The sequence below is a fragment of the Rhinolophus ferrumequinum genome, chromosome 5, assembly GCF_004115265.2.
Source record: "Rhinolophus ferrumequinum isolate MPI-CBG mRhiFer1 chromosome 5, mRhiFer1_v1.p, whole genome shotgun sequence".
Taxonomy (NCBI): Eukaryota; Metazoa; Chordata; class Mammalia; order Chiroptera; family Rhinolophidae; genus Rhinolophus; species Rhinolophus ferrumequinum.
Genome location: NC_046288.1, coordinates 35825600 through 35848231, shown reverse-complemented (window position 1 = coordinate 35848231; position 22632 = coordinate 35825600). Strand labels below are relative to the sequence as shown.

Here is a 22632-nt window from a genome sequence, read left to right as displayed (position 1 = left end):
CTGGGAAGACATCTCAAAATGCTCCACGGGGCAGGAAAAAACTAGCAAAATAGTGTCAACTCAGGAGAAAACCGTTACTACAAAAACCTTGGATTTCTGAGCAGTAGCATGGGAATCAAGAGCTAGAATGAGGGGTGTGATGGTTTTACATAGAACTCTTACACATAAATGTTTTTCAGTGCCTCCTGAGGGTCCCAGAAGAATGGCATTAGTTACCTCTAGCCACACAGGGCTGGAAACTGAAAGCTGCCCCCGTGTCACACCTAAGGCACAGAATCTCTGATGTGGCAAGGACCCTCCATTCTTAGGGACCAGGCCCCCTAGGCCAACCGTGCAGGGTACTGCTCTGAGGTGAGAGGTGGACCCCTTGCTATTCAGAAGATCTGACAACCTCTATTCCACTGAATCAGGAAGAAAACTGTTCTGTCCTTCTCTTCACTTTCAAAAGTTGGGCTCTCTCTCCCCTTCAGGAATGCAAGCAGAAGCCTTAGGAAAATAAACGTGGTAAGGAAATGCAAAGGACCAGTAAATAATATCTCAACAAGTTAACTGACCACATAATGATACATTCACAATAACTGAAGTATCCACAGCATTCCAGATACTCAAAGACTATATTGAAAGCAATAATATTTCCTACTACTCTGCCAATCCATCCAAGACAAAGGGATTCACTGGATAAACATCTGTCACCCCATTGAATTTTGCATAAGTGTGGAAACTCAAAAGAATACGTTTTTAAATATCACCAACATGGCAGTCTCTTTGACTCTCTTCCCTGAACTAGGGAAATTCCCAAAAACAACTTGCCAACATGCTCCAATAATGATTTCAGGTTTCAGAGGTGCTATTAGAACATAGGTGAATAACAAAGACAATTACTCAATTTCCCATGTGATTTATTAGTGATGGTGGGGAAAATGGTGCCCGTGGATCATCAAATAGTGCCATCTTACCTTTCAATGTAGTGCTTAACTGAGTAATTTCTACTCTACTCATTTCAAAGTTGTATTTGAAGTGGCTACATTTTGGTATAATGCAGACTAGTACTTGGGCTGTATGACTCTTCGATTTTTACATACTCATGTAGCCTCATAAAATAATAAGAGCACTACCACTACCCATTTGCACATGAAAACATTTTTACAAAAGCATTTGAAATAATCGATCATTGGCTTCTCCTCAAAACACTTTCCTCTTTTGTTATCCAGAACAACATACTTCCTTTGTTCTCTTTCTGGCTAACCCTTCTTTGCCTCCACTAATTTGTTCTTCCCCATCGGCCAGACCTCTGTATGTTGGAGTGCTGCAGACCTCAGTCCCTGCAACCCTTCTCTATCTTATCTATTCACATGGTTTTAAAACCCACTACACTTGCAGGACTCACAAATTAATATTTCCAACCCACATCTCTCCCGTGAACTCAAAATGCTTGCTTATCCAACTGCTCTCTCCGTCTCCACTTGGATTTCTACATGGCATCTCTAACTTGATATGCCTGAAACACCAAATCCAATGATTTCATATCTCAAAAGTGGAAGCCACAGTCTACATTACGGCCTGTCATCAATCTGCCCCACCCTCTTTATTTCTCTGATCTCATTTACCTTTAAATCACTCCACTCCAGCCACACTTGGCCTCCTTGCTATGTCCCAAGCACACCAACTTTGCTACTGTCTTAGGGTATTGGCTCATTTCTCCCTCTGTATGGAAATATCTTTCCCTATCTACCCTCTTGGTTTGCTACCTTGGTTCCTTTAGCTTTTTGCTCATGTCATCTTCTAAATGAGGTTTTCTTGATCATTCTTTTTAAAACTATAACCCTCACCTAGCATCATCCTATCTCCTTTTCCTGCTTTGTCTGTTCCAAAGCACTTATGTCCATCTATCATACATTTTTGTTTATTGTCTACCTTCTCCAACTAAAACATAAGCTCTGTAGATACAGAATTTTTTATATGTCTTGATCACTGTATTGGTCACTACTTGGTGCTTATAGTAATGGTGGATATATAGTAGATGCGTAATCAATACCAGCTAGTAAATGAATAAAGCATAACTTATTGACGTGTGAATATTGAATAGCATATACTGGTGGCTGCCAAAATTCATATCTGAAAATATTAACTTAAAAAAATTTAAAGGCTTTTCAAAAAAGTGCTTATTCCCTTGGGCTACACGGCACAAAATCAAATAGGACCCTCAGTATATTTTCTTCTGCTCTCTAGGAATTTTCCTCAACTTTACTAATCCTACTTTTGAAATTTTTTATTGCACCTATCTTTCCAAAATCTTTCTTGTTCTCCAACTGTTGTTTTTATATACCATTATATCCTTGTTTTGAAGAATACTAAACAAAGCACAAAAGCATGTATGAATGAGTGGTGGGAGAAATCACTGAAATTCCCACATAATTTGAGTATATGTTTCATTTATGCCCATGTGTACATTTGTGGGGATTTGAAAAAATTATGTTTACCTTCGTTTTCCTTTCTTATTTTTCAAGCTTCCTCAAATGTCTGTTGAGCATTAGTTGTATTTCACATTTAGGAATGAGGCAATAAATAAACCGAATTACCTGGCAATGTGTGTGTGGGTGTTGGTGGAATCGTTTGGTGGTGAGCTGGGCATTAGGCTTAAGGATTCCTATAACCCAGAACGCCGATGCCTTTGCTCTGGGCACCACCTCCCCCACCAGCTGTCCCCATGCAATCCAGGCCGTCACTCATTTCTGAAGGGAAGAACCCGCCACAGTTTTGCGTACATGAGTTGATGTTCATTGTTAGGTATTCTGTCCACCATGTGAAGTAAACGATTATTGTGACCCACCATATACAGTGGTTTAATGCTCCTGTTTTTCAACTCCCTCTTCACTCTGGTTTGTCATCAGATCTGGCATTCATGAGTCCTGAGCCTCTTCAGGACTCAGCAGGGCACATCACCTCCCTCCCAGACCCTACCCCTCTCTCTATCCTGCTTCTTTCACTACCTTTCCCCAGAACATTATTGAAAATTGTTAGCCACTAAGAGTCATCTCCTATATCTTCATCGTGGCGTTTACATGTTTAAGTCCCTTTAATCAAGGGCTTTGAAATGGTAAAGGATACAGTATCATGGGATTGGTGTGCCATTGTGAAGCCAAAATCTCTACTCTTTTAAGCTACTGTACAGCTAAAATGCTGGGAGAATAGGTAGGTGTATAAAAATGAACATCAGACTTACAAAAATAATTTTACAGAGTAATTTGAAGTATGGGTATATGGGAAATTTGAAAAAACTATTTTTAGAGCATTTTGAAAGCTTGTTTAAAATTTAGATTACTGGGTCACCCCAGTGACTAATTAAATTAAGATTTATAAGACAGGATGCATGCACACGAAAATTTGAGACCAAATGAATTAAAAGGATGATATATGAGAACTCATCTCTTAGTTTGAATTCTCTTAAAAGAATTTAAATGCCTCTGCCTGAATACTCAGAGAAAACTGTTGCCTATTAATAATTGGAATGTTTGTAACGTGCAAGGTTCAGTAGGCCAAAGTATGATCTCTTCTAATAGTTTTTATGATTTTAATACCCTTCCTTAAATATAAATAAAGAAAAAGGATTATGTTCTCACTGTTTATGCTGTAGCCCTGCAGAATAATAGGTGAGTGCATATTATGTCAATCACTTGATAAGGCTGCAGTTTGTATGAGACTCACTCAGGGTTTATGCTGATTCCCTGAGTCAGGTATGTTAATAACCTGTGCCAATTTTAGTTTCTCCTCTGCTCTCAGTCTCTATACAAACACCAGGAGAGCTAATTTAATGTAAACATTCTAAGTACCAAATGCATCATCATAGCCATCTGTTCTTACTACCATTTCTCATGGTGTCTCTGACTTCAACTACTAATGCAAACATCATTTTAAAATTAATCGTAAACAGAACAGCGTGAATTGTTTTAAGTTAAATTAACATCTCTGAAGATGACTAATGGAAAACACCAATGTGGACACATGTTTTCATTTGGGGAAATGTGTTACATCCCTTCAAACAAATCCCATAATCTACCCCCACAACTTCTGCTTAACAAGTAATCGAGTAAAATATAATCATTTAATTACATTGCTTTGCAAACTTATTGTTTTACCATACTGTTCTCATTCAGCTTGGTTTAACAGCCCTTTTAATGTTAAAAATATTAACAATAATAGCTTTAGCTCCAAAAAGCATTAGATTTCTGTCATCTACAATAAACCAAACCATAAGATGCATTTTACAATAGTCTTTACCCAAACAGCAGCATGTTTGCATAACTTAGCTCCACACAGGATACCCATGGCCTTTACAAACCTAAGAGACAAACAAATTCTCAGAAGACATTCTAAAAGTAAGTTTATCCTCTTCTCTTTCCCAGAAATGGCAGTAGCCAGAAAAAACTAATTTGGATTCACATGTCCTGTAATTTATTCTGTTGGGTGTTCCTCTGTATCAAGAGGGACAAGTGAGGAAAGAAATGAATAGCTGAAGGCCTGTTTGCCCCAACAGGATGATGTAATGGACTAAAAGATAGCCACAGAGCCATGCCAAGGCTACACGTTCCTTTAATGTAAGGAAAGGAATCAGGTTACAATACACAGCTTACTAGATACCAAACGTGATGTGGGAGCACTGCAAACTGAGGGCAGATTTCCCTGAGTCAAGGCCCCGTAAAACACCTATCACCCGGATAATGTCTCTTCGGGGTGAAGATCTACTAAGACCTTCTAGAAATTACATTTATGTCTATTCTGGGGAATCTATACGTTTTATTGCCATCAGTTGTTCTTTTGCCCACTAGACCCAAGTTAACAGGTAATAACCCTAGCACATTTCTGAGTGTTTACAGCAGGACCTGGCCAGTTTCCTAGGAAAAATTTTCCAGATAACAGGCTCAGGCTTTAGATATGATGGGATCTAGTCTTTCACTGAGTAATTATCAGATCAATATTGTCAGTATGAACTAGGTTTCATCTCCTCTATAGCATGTTTTTTAGAGTAATGGGTAAAGGTAAGGAAGAGACTAAATTAATATCAGCGATCTATCACTAGAACTTTCTTTCCTTTATATGTGTAAAACAGTCAAAAGAGGAAAGGAAATGAACTGACTATATTGCAAAGATTAAAAACAAACTCTAAATCAATTATTTAAAAAAAGTTGTTTAGGTCAGAGACATGGTGGCCTTGATCTCTCCCCTTGAAGTTACAAGATTCCCTACACAACACACAAACACATCTGAGAAATCTGTGCATCAAAACTTCTGAAAGTGGGCAAATTCAGGTGAACAGGGGAAGAGGGAAGGGAGAAGGGCAGAGGCGGGTGCCACCAATGCAGCCCAGGCTCACTGTGGCCCTGGGGGAGGGGAGGGTTGAGACTGCAGGTGCACTCTCTGTGTCCCCGAACAATCCTGCCTGAGCAATCAGCATATAATATGCTGAACCCAGTGATCAGGGCATAAGTCTCAGGGCAAAGACCAAATATAGAATTGTGGCAACTGTGGTCTAACATCCCTCACTGAGAGGCAGAAAACAAAGCCATGGAGCCTGGCTGCCTCGCTCGACCCTCCCAGAGCTCACTCTCCCAAGCGTTAACATCCTCCCAGTATTAACAGGGGCTCCAGGAAAAACAAAAAAATGTAGCAGTGTTGGATTAAGGAGAAGAATATGTACAGCGCTGAGAACTGGAGACACAGTTCCCAAGTGAAGAAGCTCACTGTGGCTAATCTCAGTGACAAGGGAGGCAAGGCAGCTGTGGTCTGGCAGTCACCATTACTCAGAAGAGAACAAAGCCACAAACACACTAGTGGCCTCTCCCAGCACAACCCACCCCCACTTTTCATGGCTGATCCCAGTAGACACACCCAGGGCTGCTGAGGCACACAGCTTTGCATCTGGCTCCAGGGGCAGCTCTGGGATTTCAAAGGCTCAGAACCCCATTGCCCACCATGTTCTCACACAGGGGGGTGGTGCCCTGAGACTGAGACAACCTGGTCATAGAGGAGACACCCAACTCCCCAGGAAATCTTCCACTGGAGAAGCTGGAAGAAGGCAAGAAAAAATAAAACACTCCAGTGCTACCTACTGGAAAACAAAAGAAAGACCTTTCATATCAACTTGCTGCAGAATTCATTCCAGTAGATGCCCAGGAAGAGAAATAATCCAAAATTTACCATAAATAATCAAGGTCAAAAGACACATGGAGGACACCAACTACCCACCTGAGTCTTGTGACAGTTGTCCAACAAACAGTATAATGAGGATGGGTCTGTTCACAGAGAAAGTGCCTCAGTTCTTCAGTGAGTTGGATGGGGCAGGGTCCCAATGGAGTCACCAAGGTGGAGCAAGCAGGTCTCCAGAGTGATTGTAGTTTACCAGATCAATTCAAATTCAGATTTGGCCATGTGTCAGGGTGGCTCAGCACAGGAAAGATGGCACCTGCCTGCCAGTTGCATAGCATGAGGGTTCTACACAGGGAAAATAGCGATGGCCCCTCCAGTCCTCTCCCAGCAGCCATACAACTCAGTCTCCCCCTGTATGTCTCTGATGCCTCCCAAGTCACTGTCCCTCAACCAGGGCCCAGGATGATTGCCTGAAAGCAAATGCATTTGTGTATGGGCCCTTTAAGAGGATGTCTTGGTTTCCCACAGCCTTCTGTCCCACACAGAAGGTCGAAATCCCCACTGTTTGTCATAGCCAGATGTTGTGGGGGCTCCTCTTCCTGGCACTGGTACGCCTGGCTGGGGAACCCAGTAAGGGGCAGGGGGAGCCTTGTTCCTCTGGGGAGGAACTCCACAGCCAATATATACCTCCCAATTCTCAAACACTACACGCAAGTGTGGGGCCCATTCCTCATTTCCACCCCTCCTACCAGTCTCAATGTGACTTCTTCTTTCATATCCTTAGTTATAGGACTTCTGTTCAGATAGACTTCAGATGGTTCTCCAGGTGACTGTTCTATAATTTAGTTGTAATTTTAATGTGGTCTGGGGAAGAGGCAAGCACAGCATTTATCTACTCCATGATCTTGGATCCTGGTTCAATTCAGTTAAATTTTTTAATGAGCTCTTACAATGTACTTAATTGTACTTCTAGACTCCTATTATGAGCTGAATTATGTCTCCCCCAAAAATTCATATGTTGAAGTTCTAACCCCTCAGTACTTCAGAATGTGACTGTACTTGGACATAGGACTTTTGAAGAGGTAATTAAGGTTAAATAAGGTCACATGGATGGGCCATATTCCAATCTGACTGGTGTCCTTATAAGAAGAGGAAATTTGGACACACAAAGTTACACAAGGGATGCTTGTACACAGCTAGAAGGCTGCCGTCTACAAGCCAAGGAGAGAGTTCTTCAGAAGAAACTAAACCTGACAACTCCTTGATTTTGAACATACAGTCTCCAAAACTATGAGAAAATAAATTTCTATTGTTTAAGCCACCCAGTCTGTGGTATTTTGTCATGACAGCCTAAACAAACTCATACAATCCCCATTCACTCAACAAATATGAACATGACCATGGGTTTGGGGCTGCAGGCTGCTGGTTTTGGTACAGTGTTGCAAGACTGCTCCCCTTCCAGCTGCTCAGTACATCACAAAAACACTTCCAGTGTATTTCTCAATTACTAAAAAACTATATAAAAATCAACAAAGCTTTTTCAGTAACTACCTTCCTTATTCTATTTTAGATTTATCTCATTTGTTTTTTATTCTTTCAAAAAATGTCCAACTCATTTAGTCCAACTTTTCTAACCACTACTTTCTTCACCAACTATTTGGAAAGATGCTGCTTTTGTCAGCCTTTATAATCTCACCAGTTGGTGACTCATTCTTCTCCCCAGGTGAATTATAAAGTGGCTCACAACCTTTTTTCAATGACACACATAAAAATAAAATTTTCACCAAAGTGAATTTGGAAACATCTATATGGGGTTTTTGGAAAAGTAATGCATTTTTTTGTGTTTTATGATTATAATATAAATAAAATACAAAGTTTTAGGGAAGATTTTAAAATACTGAATAGAAATGAACTTTCAAAAAATATTTTCTTTCAAAACTCTTAATAAGAAACATGAGATTGAGGGTGATTCAAGATGACAGCATAGGAAGATCCTGAATTTCTCTCCTCTCAAAGACATAACAAATATACAGCTACACATAGAACAATAGCCTCTGAAATAAACCTGAGAACTAGCTGAATACCTCCTCCACTCAAAGGATAAAAAGTCCACATTAAGATGGGAAGGAGAGACAGAGACACACTCCCATCAAAAACCCTATCCAGCAGTGTGGTGACTCACAGTCCAGAAGGATCTCAAAAAAAAAAAAAAAAAAAAAAAAAAATCAATAAACGTTGTTTCTTCCTGAAATGCAGGGGGTTTTTACCTCCACCATGCACACCAACTCTTGGGTCTTACACCAGAAAGAATGGCCCCCAAAACATTTGGCTTTGAAAAGCAATGGGGTTTATGTTCAGGAGAATCATGGGCCTATAGGGAATTAAAATCCTACCCTTAAAAAGCTCGCATGCAGACCCACTCACCCTGGGACCCACCATTAAAAGCAACAATTTGAGAAGAGCGTAGACCATATGTAAAAGAGATTTAGTTGCTAAGCTGAGGAATCTGCCAGGGTGGCAGAAGTCTGCTGGATCTCTCTACAGGATGCAACACTGGTGGTCCTCATTTTTACAGGCTCCTTCTACCTTGCTGGTGCCAGTGGTGGTGGGAGCCATTTTTGTGCTCTCACTCAAACCTGCTAACAGCAGTTGAGTGAGCAGCCCTCCTACCCACCCACATCACTTGCAGGATCCTACCAGATTCATTGAGTGCCTGTAGCCCACAGAAGAGGATACCCCTGGGTTAGAAGAGTCTGGTGGATGGAGGGATTGCACTTCTGGGATATCGCCTACACAAAGCCATTCCTTCAAGACTAGGAAAGGCAGTTGATTTGCCTAATATATAGAAACAAACAGAGAATCAGGCAAAATGGAGAGACAAAGGAAAATGAGAGATCAAGACAAAACATCAGAAAACCATTAATAAAATGGAGATAAGCAATCCACCTGATAAAGGTTTAAAAGAATGATCATAAAGATACTCAACAAACTTGGGAAAAGAATGGATGAACAGTGAGACTTTCAACAAAAAGTTAAAAAACATAAGAAAGTTAAGAGCTAAAGAATACAATAAGTGAACTGAAAAACACACTAGAGGGGTTTACAGCAGGCTAGAAAAAAACCTGAAGATCAGATGAGTAAGCTAGAAGAGAAAGCAAAGGACTCACACAGACATAGGGGAAAAAAAATATTAAAAATGGAGATCTTTATAGGAATATCCAGGACAATATCAAACAGAATCACATTCTCATTATAGGGAATCCAGAAGAAGAAGAAAGAGAGAAAACATCAGAAAATGTATTTGAAGAAATAATGGATGAAAACGTCCCTAATTTGAGAAAGGGAGGTTACAAAATACCAGGGTGTTTCAAGTGAGATGAGCCCAAAGAGATCTACATCATGACACATTAAATTAACATGGTAAAAATTAAAGAGAGAATCTTAAAAGCAACAAGGCACAGTGTTGCAAGACTGCTCCCCGTCCAGCTGCTCAGTATATCACAAAAACATTTGAATACTGTCAGCTGCTTTTTCTGTATCTATTGAGATGATCATGATTTTTATCTTTCATTTTGTTAATCACATTGATTTGCAGATGTAGGACCATCCCTGCATCCCTAGAAGAAATCCCATTTGATAATGGTGCACAATCCTTTTAATATATTGTTGAATTCAGTTTGCTAACATTTTATTGAGGATTTTTGCATCTATGTTCATCAGTGCTATTGACGTGTAATTTTCTTCTTATGTCATGTCCTCATCTGATTTTGGTATCAGGATAATGCAAGAGAAAGCCCATAACGCTACGTGCAAATTTTTCATCAGAACTTTGAAAGCCAATTAAGAGTGGCATGACAAATTCAAAGTATTCAAAAGAAAAACTTTCAAACAAGAATTCTCTACCTATCAAGGTTATCATTCAGAATTGAAGGAAAGTTTAAGTTTTCCAGAAAAGCAAAAAACTAAGAAAGTGCATCTCCACAAAACTGGCTGAACAAAAATGTTAAAGGGACATCTCTAGACTGCAAAGAAATGGCACTAATTAACAAGAAAACATTCAAAATTTTTAAAAATCTCACTGGAAATTGTAAATATATAGTAAAGGTAGTGGATCAATCACTTATAATGTAAGTATGAAGTCTAAAGACAAAAAAATTGTAAAATTAGTCACTAAAACTACAATAATTAGTTAAATAATGCATAAATAAAAAGATGAAAATGTGATACCAAAAATATTAAACGGGGATATAAAATTTGGAATATGTTCAAATTTAAGGCACTATCAACTTAAACCATTATATTCATAAGAAATTGTATGTGAACTTCATGATAATGACAAAGCAAACACTTATGGTAAATACAAAAAATAAAATAAAAATGAAATCCAAATACAACCTAAAGAAAGCCATAAAACCCAAGGGAAGAGAGAAAAGGAAGAAGAGAGAAACTATAAAAACACCCAGCAAACCCTTAACAAATGGCAATAAGCACAAACCTATCAATAATTACTTTAAATGTAAATGGACTAAACTTTCCAATCAAAAGATGCAGAATGGCTGAATAGATTTAAAAAAAAAAAAAAAAAAAAAAGGACCTGCCTATATGCTGTCTACAAGACACTTCAGAAGTAAGGACATCCACAGACTAAAAGTGATGGAATGGAGGAAGATATTCCATGCAAATGCGAATACAAAGAAAGCTAATGTAGCTCTACTCATAACATACAAAACAAAGACTGTAATAATGAAAAACAAAGAAAGAGGTCAATCCAGTAAGAAGACATAACATTTATAAATACATATGTAGCCAATATAGGTGCACTAAGACATATAAAGAAAATATTAAATGATATAAAGGGAGAAACTGAAATTTTACAATAATAGTAGATGACTAACAACCCACTTACATCAATGGATTAATCATGGAGACAAAAAATATAGAAACATTGGCCTTAAATGACACATTAGACTAGATGTACTTAATAGATATATTCAAAACATTTCATCCAAAAGTAACAGAATACACATTCTTCTCAAGTGCCATGGAACATTCTCTAGGATATATCATGTTAGGACACAAAACAAATCTCAATAAATTCAAGAAAATTGAAATCTTATCAAGCATTTTATCTAACCAAAATGATATGACACTAGAAATCAACAACAAGAAAAACACACAAAAATGTGGAGATTAAACATGCCACTGAAAAAACAATAGGTAGTTGCATAAACCAAAGAAAAAATATTTCAATACATAGATACAAAAAACAAAACAAAACAAAAAACAAAGAAGAACAAAGCCCAAAGTAGTAAAAGAAAGGAAATAATAAAGTTGAGAGGAATAAACAAAACAGAAACCAAGAAGACAATAAAAAAGATTAGTGAAACCAAGAGCTGGTTCTTTGAAAAAAAAAAAAAAGGAAAAACTTTTATTTAGACTAACCAAGAAAAAAAAGATAGGGCTCTAATAAACAAAATCAGATATGAAAGAGGAGAAGTTACAATTCATACCACAGAAATGCAAAGAATCATAAGAGACCATAATGTACAATTATAAGCGAACAAATTAGACAACCTAAAAGAAGTAAATACTTAGAAACATACAATCTTCCAAGATCAAATCATAAAGAAATAGAAAATATGGATAGACTGATTACTAGCAAGAAAATTGAATCAGTAATCAAAAACTTCCAAAAACACAAAAATCCAGGATCAGAAGGCATCACTGGTGAATTCTAACAAACATTCAAATAAAATTTAATACCTAACCTTCTCAAGCTCTTCCAAAGAACTGAAGAGGAGGATATGCTTCCAAATTCATTTTAGGAGGCCAGCATTACCCTGATACCAAAATCAGATGAGGACATGACATAAGAAGAAAATTACACGTCAATAGCACTGATGAACATAGATGCAAAAATCCTCAACAAAATATTAGCAAACTGAATTCAACAGTACATTAAAAGGATTGTGCACCATTATCAAATGGGATTTCTTCTAGGGATGTAGGGATGGTCCTACATCTGCAAATCAATGTGATTAACAAAATGAAAGATAAAAATCATGATCATCTCAATAGATACAGAAAAAGCAGCTGACAATATTCAACATCGATTTATGATGAAAACATTCAACAAAATGATTATAGAGAGAATATACCTCAACATAATATAGGCCATATGTAACAAACGGATGGTTAACATCATACTCAACAGAAAAAATCTGAAAGTTTTGCCTCTAAGATCAGAAACAACAAAAGAATGCTGACTCTACCACATTTTTTAAACATATATTGGAAGTCCGAGCCACAGCAAATAGGCAACAAAAAGTAATTAAAGGTATCCGAATTACTCACTATATGTAGATGACATGATACTATATATAAAACCCTCCCCAATAAAAAAACATGAAAAAACTGTTAGAACTAATAAATAAATTCAGTAAAGTAGCACAATACAAAAATCAATACACAGAAATCTATGACATTTCTATATACTAATAACAAACCATCAGAAAGAGAAATTAATAAAACAGCCCCATTCACAATTGCATCAAAAAGAATAAAATACCAAAGAATAAATTTAACCAAGATGGTGAAAGACCTGTACACTAAAAACTATAAAATACCAATGAAAGAAATTGAAGGAGACACAAATAAATAGAAAGACAGTCCATGCTCATGGATAGGAAGAATTAAGTACTGTTAAAATGCCCATATTACTCAAAGCAATCTACAGATTCAATGCAATCCCTATCAAAATTCCAGCAGTATTTTTCACAAAACTAGAACAAATACTACTAAAATTTGCCACAAGAGATCTCAAATAATCAAAGCAACCTAGAGACAAAGCTGGAGGCATCGTGCTGCCTTATTTCAAAATATACCACAAAGCTAGAGTAATCAAAATAGTATGGTATTGGCATAAAAACAGACACACAGATCAGTGGAATAGAATTGACAGTCAAGAATTAAACCCACACATATATGGACAATTTACAACAAAGGAGCCAAGAACACACCATGAAGAAAGGACAGTATCTTCAAAAAATGGTGTTGGAAAAACTGCATTGTCACATGCAAAAGAATGAAACTAGACCACTATCTTACACCATAACAAAAATAAACTCAAAATGGATTAAGGAGTTTAACGTAAGAGCTGAAACCATAAAATTACAAGGAGGTGAGTTCCTGGACATCAGTCGAAATGATGTTTTTGTTTTTTTTAATATGACTCCAAAGGCAAGGAAAACAAAAACAAAATAAACAAATGGGAGTACATCAAACTAAAAAGTTTCTGCATAGCGAAGGAAACCAACAAAACAAAAACCAACCTACTGAATGGGAGAAAATATTTGCAAATCATACATCTGATAAGGGGTTAACATCCAAAATATATAAAGAACTCACATAACTCAACAACATAAAACCAACCTGATTACAAAATAGGCAGAAGTGCTCAACACACATTTTTCCAAAGAAGACACAGAGATGGCCAACATTATACTTACATTATACCTGATTGTACTTAAACAGGCACATGACAAGATGTTCAACTAATTATCAGGGAAATGCAAAGCAAAAACACAATTTGAGTTATCACATTGCACTTGTTAGAATGGCTATTACGAAAAAGACAAGAAATAAGCGTTGGAGAGAATGTGGAGAAAAGGGAACCATGGTGAGAATGTTACCTAGTATAGTCACTATGGACATCAGTATGGAGAATCCTCAAAAAATTAAAAATAGAATTTCCACACGACCCAGCTATCCCACTTCTGGCTATTTATCCCAGTATACAAAAACACTAATCCAAAAAGATTATATGTACCCCTATATTTATTGCATCATTTACATTAGCCAAGATACGGAAACAACCTAAGTGTCCATCAACAAATAAAGAAGATGTGGTACACACACACACACTTAATCAATTATTTTATAAACTCTTGCCTAACTCTCCCTGGGCAACCAATGCACTTCAATATGAAGTAGTGTTCTGATCATATTTCTTTTAATAAATTTGAAAATGGTATTTAAACATTTCAGATTTCTATTATACTCACCATTTTTATAACATCTTTTATTGTGGAATGTTGCTCTATGAATAAACATTGACATATGCAAACATCTCAAATGTTAATTAAATAATGTATTTCTGAATTCCAGGGTTTAAAAAGAACTCTTGATATAAATTTTGTATACTTACCTGCAACCTAACCTAACCATCAGTGCAAAAAGATACCCATCAGTGCAAAATAAAGATACCTAGTATTTTGTTTCAAGTGTTACTTTATCACTTTGAACATTTTATTCTCATTAGTTCAATTAAGAGTTTCTTTGGAACAAATAATATTCCTCCAATCATTTCTCTTCAGGAATTCTAAGCATTTTGATACTAAGTTCATATAGTTACTATTTCTGTAGAATCATAAATTTGCAATGAAAACTTTTTGGTGTACTCATCTGGATTCATGTTGTCTCTCATATTTGATATGAAATCAATCTATTTACTTATAGCATTATTTGAAAAGGAAACTTTTCTATTATCTTCTCTAATTTGGTATTAAATACAGTTAGATAAGTTTTCATATAGACTGGTAAAAGAAAAGGTTTCAAGTTATGTGAGGTGTTTTGTTTTCTGACTTTAGCGATTAATTCTGAAACTAGGTTCTTGGGCTGATCTGACACTATTACAAGCAATCCCAAAATATTTTTTTTCTTGGTGCCAACATAGCTTACTTCACGCCACTGTTCTACTGCATATATTTTCCAGGCAAATAAGACATTTAGACAAAGGAAGAGAGAAATTATTAGGGCACAAAAAAGCCATTTGAGGTGTTTTCCATTAAGTTGCTCAATTAGTGACAAGGTAGTATACCTTGTGAATCAGATATCTTTCCAGCTTTGAGAAAGAAATTATACATTTTGGTGAAAAATCAGTATCTACAAATATTGAATTAAATGTAAACTACTTGAGAGTATAGGCCTCTTATCTTCAGACAATTAGTTTGTCAGTGTTTTGTAGGTGTTGGCATTTTTAGAAATTATATGACAAAATGCATTGAAAACTTGAAAAGTAAGCATATGTTAGCAAAATAGAAAATACTGACAAATTATTTTATTCAAGTTCATATAATTCTGGAAAATTAAAAAACATAATTATCACTCATAATCATAATTTTAAATGTTTTATAAAAATCAATTTCTGAATCCAGTAGGACAAATAATGTTCCTTAATAAATTAAATTATTTTCAGTCATTTGTTTTTAGAAATAAAACTTTTCTACCTCTATATCAAAAAATTATGTAATTCCATCAAGAATCAGACTTGGCTAATTGCTAACATCAATAGCCAATAAGGAAATTTTAAAAACAAGAATGAAGACAGAAATAATTAACAAAATAATTCTGTCTTATTAGACGAATACTAACAATAGGTGAGTAATAAAAATAATAATAAAATTAAGAATGAAACCATTTCAATATGAAAATTCAGAGCAAAATAATTCTTAAGAAAAACTGAATGTTTTACTTGTATCCACACAACAAAGAATTTTATTGATAAATATTATGACAACTCATAATCAGACAGGTAAAAAAGTGAGGGGACAGTCCCACGTCACTACGCAAACTTTGACTAAAAATCAAAACAAAGCACAAAAATGCAGGGGGTACATCTTTGCCCCCGTGGGAAATAAGACCATCTGCAATAGGATTGGTATAATTTGTAGAGTGCACCCAAGAAAAATGTGGAATTTCTTGTCTTGACCTAAATCTCCAAAAAGATACATAAAGCTACTCTGCCTGATGCTTTTAATTTAGTTCTACTAGTGTGGAGACGAGAGTAGATGATCACCTAGGATATGTTTCTGCCCCAGGATCTGTAACTGCCTCACAATTGTTATATATGCAAAGCCCAGAGCACCAAGAACTCTCCTTTCAAAGTATGTTTGGTAAGTTTTTATAGTGAATGTCATAATTTCATTAACATAATAAATTTTTTAAACTGTAACTTGATTCTAAGAATTACATAAAGCTGAAAATAAAGTCTGCTAACTGTTAAAACTGAGTCCAGAGATGTGATTTCTCTATTATGTTCAATGTCACTAACACCTAAACACAGCAGGACACTCATTGTGTTACCAGCCATAGGTGTCGGTGATTGCATAAATTTTCAGAGTCAGGATCTGGAACCTCTTGACAAGGTAAAGACTTTTTTTTAAACATTCAGGTTAAAAGAAAATTATCTTAAATATTCAATGTCATGTTTATATTATAATAATTACAAATGTATATTTACCACTAAATACTATTAAATAGCATCTCAAAGGTAAACTCAACCAACCATATTTCTTTTTAATACCTCCAATAAACTTCTTATTGTATTAATAGAATGATGATTAGAGTTTGCGATCAGATGAATGACAGAGGACCTAGACATTCTTTTTTTTTTTTTTTGAGGACCTATACATTCTTAAATGCCATGAGTAATACTGAATCACCAGTCAACAATACAGCTCCTCGGATTTTTTTTTTAACACTTTCACCAGCAAACACTCAGCATCTGACATGTACCACATAAAAGAAGTATTAGAAGTGAAGAGATCACCCAGATGAAAAAACACTTTGTTTGGGAAGAAATAAAATCTGCAAGACTGTGGGGCAATCCAAGCAAAGAGAATAGGATGGACAAAACTACAATATACATAGCAGGTATATAAATCCACCCTACTGCGTACCTAAAATATGAGGGTTGAGTGACAGCAGGTGAAGCTACAGAGATCAATAAACATTAGATTGTGAAGAGCTTTGTATGCCATAATAAGGAGCTAGAACTCACCAGGATAAGCCAGTGGTATAATTGAATTACAGGAATATCCGGGTATAATTTGCACTCTAAAAAGATTAAACCGGTATGAATGGAAATTGCCAATATAGAGTCATTTATGTCAAGAGAACCAAAATGGAGTCAGGAGGCCATGAAGAAGTTTGCTTTATGCTTTTCCCACTTATGAACTTTTAAAATTTTGAACCAGCCTTGAAACTACATCCTGAACTTTACCTTCCTCCTTACGATGTCATCCAGACCATCACCTTGAAAGTGGCCAAAACATTTCACCAGCCAGCATCCTTCATTCACATAAAGGACCTAAATGAGGTTGGAACTCTTGCACTTCTGTGCTTGCCATAGAAAAACATCCTGGAAATTGCTTAGCTCAGAGTCTCACCACCAAGACCTGACCAATCTTTTTTTAACTAGACATCTTATAGATAGCCAATAAGAAAAGTTTCTTTTGTTGCAATATGGTGTTTTTTTTCCCTTATAAGCTCTGGTTTTCTTTGTCTTCTGCAGAGCATTGTTTGAGTTGCTACCTGAATCTGTGTCTCCCAGATTAGAATCCCTTCCTCAAATAAATGTTTTTATTCTTCATTGCAGCCTAAACATTTTTTTTTTTCGGTTTACACTGGCAAGAGTGTAGAAGATGGACTATGAAAAGGGGAAGGATGCTTGCTTCGGCAGCACATATACTAAAATTAGAACAATACAGAGAAGATTAGCATGGCCCCTGAGCAAGGATGACACGCAAATTCGTAGAGATTCCATGTTTAAAAAAAAAGAAGATGAAGAAAAAAAGGGGGAGTGTGTACAGTGGGAGGATAATGTTAAAACTGAAAGAAGTTTATTAACTGATGTCAATAAAACTGTGCTCACTAAGTAACATAAGAGAGTGTAAGTGTCTAATTAAAGGAGATGAGGTTATTCACAGGGAAAAAAAAAACAGCAAGTAGTATTGGGGAGGAACAGACTTTCCTCACTGTCAAGTTCCTTTTAGCTGGTTCAATAATCAAATACACATGAAACAGATTAGTAAGAGAAAATGACCAAGTTTAATTATATATGTATGTATGGGAGCCCCACATATATGAGAGTCAGACACCCCACATACATGCAAAGTTCAGAGACAAAAAGGGAAATTGTAGTATATAAGACATTCTGAGCAGGGGATGAAGTAATACATCTTGGGACTTCACAAGGCAATTGCAGGGAAAACACATGTTTGGTAATTAGTAGTTTGCCCTGCTACATAGGTAGGTAAAAAGTTATTTCTGGTGATAACTCATCATGAGCCAGGCTCTTAATTTAAATTTTTGTTGACAGTTAAGGGGGAACAGAAGTTTCTCTTGAGCCTGAAGGTCTCAGTTGCCTGTGGCATAAAATAATGTTGTGCATAGCCCTGAGACACATCTTGGGGTAGCTTGTTCTGAACCCCCACAGTAAAATGAACAGAACTTGGTGATTGATTTTATAGAGTGAAGCTATATAAAAGGAAAATTTTCTTCACTCTCATGCTTAATCTTTCTTTTGGATCACAAAATCCTTTGAAAAATCTGAAAAGCCATGGCCCTCCCCACAAAACACACAACTATGGACAACTTCAAGACCCCACAAAGGGTAGGCCACGGACTTCCCCGATCCACACCACACCTTCACCTCTCCCTCTGCCCGTTCCCGCTTCCTTATCCTCCCTTCCACAGCACTGCTCTCGAGTGATTCCCTCCCTCGTACACGACCAGCCTACTCATCTCTACTTCAAAGTCTTCCTCCTGGGAAGTCCAACCTGCAACACACACACTGAAGGGAGGGACGCCATTTAAAACTTCCAGCAGAGTTAAAGAATGTAAGACTTGAAAATTTTTAAAAGATGACAAATTAACACTATATTCATAAACATACATCTTTGGAATACAATGATGACTCGGAAATGCGAAGTTTATTAGTGTAATAAGCCCTATTCACTACATCTAAGAACATCACATGATCTCAAAAATCAAAAATCAACACAGTATATTTAACAAAATTCATCTTCCATCCTTGAATCTTTAAACTCTCAGTAGTGTAATGGCAAAACCAGCTCCAAATGGTCTTATCCTGCTTCTAATAAGACACTGAGTTGCCTTTTAGAGACAACAGACCCACACCGCAAGTCACGAAGCTGAAGCATGCACAGAAGAGAACTCTGACCTCTGACCAGTGGCAGCCAGAACCAAAGTTCTGCCCTATCACAGAACCAAAAGAGCAGGACATGATGAGAACTTGAACACCGGAACATTCTCATTCAGAAGTGAAGTGTCTCTTACGCAGGAAGATCCAGTGCTGAAGCCTCTTACCATATCTTACCATAAATGGCTCCATTCCAAACCTCTCCAGTCAAAACCTGCACCCTCAATCTTTGCCATTAAAAACCCTTGATTAAAAGCCATCAGGGAGTTCAGATTTCAAGCAATAGCCTCCCATTCTCCCTGCTTGGCACCCTGTAAATAAAACTGCTTTAATTTTTCCCTTGCAAATCTCGATGTTCAGTGTTTGGCTTTGCTGCACATCAGGTGGATGGACCCACATTCCATTCAGTTCAGTAACAGTAGCACAGAAGTAGGTATTTTCTTAACTCGATAAAAATATGTGACTCAAAACAAATATCCTCGTTACACTTAATTACGACACACGAAACACATTCTCTTTAGAGTAACAAGATAAAGATTCCCAGGATTATCACTATAATTTGATATTATTCTCAATGTACTAATCAAAAAAGTAGACAATAGAAAGAAATAAATCATATAAATGTTGGAAGGGAGAACAAAATTTTAAATAATTGCAAATTATACAGTTCATTCCAAGACAACCCAAAAGAACTGACTGAAAAACTATCTTACATGGTAGCAAATTACAAAATTAATATATAATATTAGACAGCTTTTCTAAACAGAGAATTATAAAATAAAAAATAATTCCACTTAAAATACAAATTGAAAAGAAGAAAGACCTAAATATAAACCCCCAAACCAAAAACACATTATTATACTTTAAATATCTATTAAGGAACACAAAAGAATATTTAAATAAATAAACAAACAAAACACATTCTTGTATGGAATGACTCAATATAATACACTTGCCAAATCTATCATCTATCAAATGCAATACAAATTAAAATACCTAGAAGATATTAAAATTGGACATACGGATTGTACATTTCAATTGGAAAAATAAAGGGGAAAGTAGAATTTCTAAAAAGAGAAGTCATAATAATTAAAATAGCTTGCCAATGAATTTTTAAAAACCAAATAGAGAAACAGATCAATGGAACAAGAAAGTGAAAAAATAAGTGAAAACCTAATTCAGATTAAAAATTTATTTTAGGACAAAGGTAACATTTCAAACCAGTGGAGAAAGGAAAAGACTACTCAATAAATTATCTTAGAAAAACTGATAACCTTTTGGAAAATTCTCTATCTTAACATTTACAAATGGATGAAGCATGTAACACACACACACACACACACACACACACACACACACATTAAACCATAAGTATGTAGAGGAAAAACTAATTGAATTCATATTATCAGCATTGGGATGACCTTTGGAAACTGGACATGAAACACATAAGCAACAGTAGCCTTCCTACAATTCCTCAGACACAGGAGGCCCACGCCAGGCTAAGGGCCTTACATTTCCTCTTGGCTTTTCCTAGACCTCTCCCATCCATCTTGCCCTAAATAGCTTCAAGGTTTTCTCACTCCCTTCAGATTTTTAATCAAAATTTACCTTCTTAGTCTTTGTTCTCAAAATGCAATCTTCCCCTATTCTTTTTTCCTACGTTAATTTTCTCCTTAGTACTTGCCACCATTTAACATGTTATTTTATTTATTTATCTTATTTATTATGTAACTTCCCCAAGTAGCCAGCAAGCTTCATGAAAGCAGAGGCTCTTTTTCTGTATTTTTTACTTCTCAGAGCCTACAAGACTATCTGGAACATACTGCTCAAGACATACTTGATGAATGAAGGAAAGAATGAATAAAAAGTCAAATGAGTAAGAAGAAATCGTATGGAAAAATATGTAACTAAAATCAAAACAAGAAAAATGACAATAGTGCTGTAATCTGTAAGAGATCAAGTTAGACAACTAGACAAAAGTGGCCATTAGAACAAAAATTAGAATGTTGCTAATGACTTTCTGGCAAGAGCAGTTTGGGAGACAATCTCCATGGGTCTCTCATCTCTACATGTGTTGCTAGCAGAGATACTGACTGTCCTTTATTCCAGAATATCTTTTTCAAGTATATTTGTAGAGTGAACAGCCTTGTAAGACGTAGTGTTTAACTCTAGAGTGAAAAGCAGGTTTGCTAACAACTTTGTAAGGTAGAGACGGTGTCTCTCCTCTGGAGCATGCTTACTGCCATTAAAGAAAGAAAATCGGGCTCTTTGTGCTCAGGATTCTTCTCCTGTAATGCAACCCACTGAGTGTGCACATACCAACTCGCCTTCTTTGTGTTCCTGTGAATTGGGGCTTGGAGAACAGGAGCAAAAAATGTGTATACTCTGGTTGCTCTGAATGCTGTGAATAATAAACTGTCCTTCATCTCTGACCCAGGAGTCTTGGTCTCCTGCCATCATCTATAAAACTACAGCAGGCGAATTTATTAGTGTGCAAGTAGGGTAAAATCCCAGACTTTTTGCAGTTAGAATGATGCCAACATGACAGGATTTTGTATAGATATCATTATGAATGCACGTACACTAGTATTAATAATGATAGTCATTTATTTCCACTCAATACACCTTAGAAACATCATTCAACTTCTCTTTCATCTAAATGATATTCATAAGTGCATAACATTTATGTAGGATAGTTTATTTATTTATCTGGCTATCATAACTCTTAGCTACCAGCAATACAGAGGGTGCCAAAAAAAATGAACACATATTTTAAGAAAGGAAAAAAACTGTATTAAAATTACACTAATGGTAACCACTTTCAGCACTTCTTGTAACTGCAGAAGTCAAATGTAACTTGTATTCATCTTTTGTTATCGGTATATATTGAGTATTACAATTTTAACAGTTTTTTCCTCTCTTAAAATGTGTATACATTTTTTGGCACCCTCTGTATACACACTCTGGCTAGGCATATGGTCCCAGAAGAAGAATAAGAGATATGTGAAGCAGAATTTACCAGATTACCTCAAGTATAAAACATAGCTGTTCCACCAACCCATAAAACCACTAGCAAAAAAATAAATGCTTATTTTTATGCCAGTGAGATTTTTATATTGTTTGGTATGTCGTAATAGCTGACTGATACAAAACCCAACATAGCAACACTCTCAATATGACAAAAGATCATTTCTCCCTTGTGCTATGGTCTTGAGGCAGGCAATACAGGGCTGGGATGGTGGCTCTGCCACACAAAGTTACCCAAGCACAAAAGCTCGTTCTATCTTGTGGCTCTGCCCTCCCCCAAAATCAGCCTCATCTTTCCAAGATAGTTCACTATCTTACCCTTGTTCCAAAAAATGGGATGGAGAAAGAATGACAGAAATGCAATATACTTTCCTTTTGAAAACATCCTGGATTTTGCATGTGCCAAGTCTCCTTACATCCCATTGGCCATATGTTAGTCATGTGGCCACATCTAACTG

General features: G+C 36.4%; 1 protein-coding gene and 1 non-coding gene across 2 annotated transcripts in view; one reads left to right on the top strand and one right to left on the bottom strand.

Annotated features, from left to right (window-relative positions):
* The window catches only part of CFAP299 (cilia and flagella associated protein 299), a 521988-nt gene that overhangs the window by 419377 nt on the left and 79979 nt on the right, over positions 1-22632 (bottom strand). The window lies entirely within an intron of this gene.
* Positions 17650-17755, top strand: LOC117022693 (U6 spliceosomal RNA). Its single transcript, XR_004423097.1, has one exon. It is a non-coding gene; the product is annotated as a U6 spliceosomal RNA (small nuclear RNA).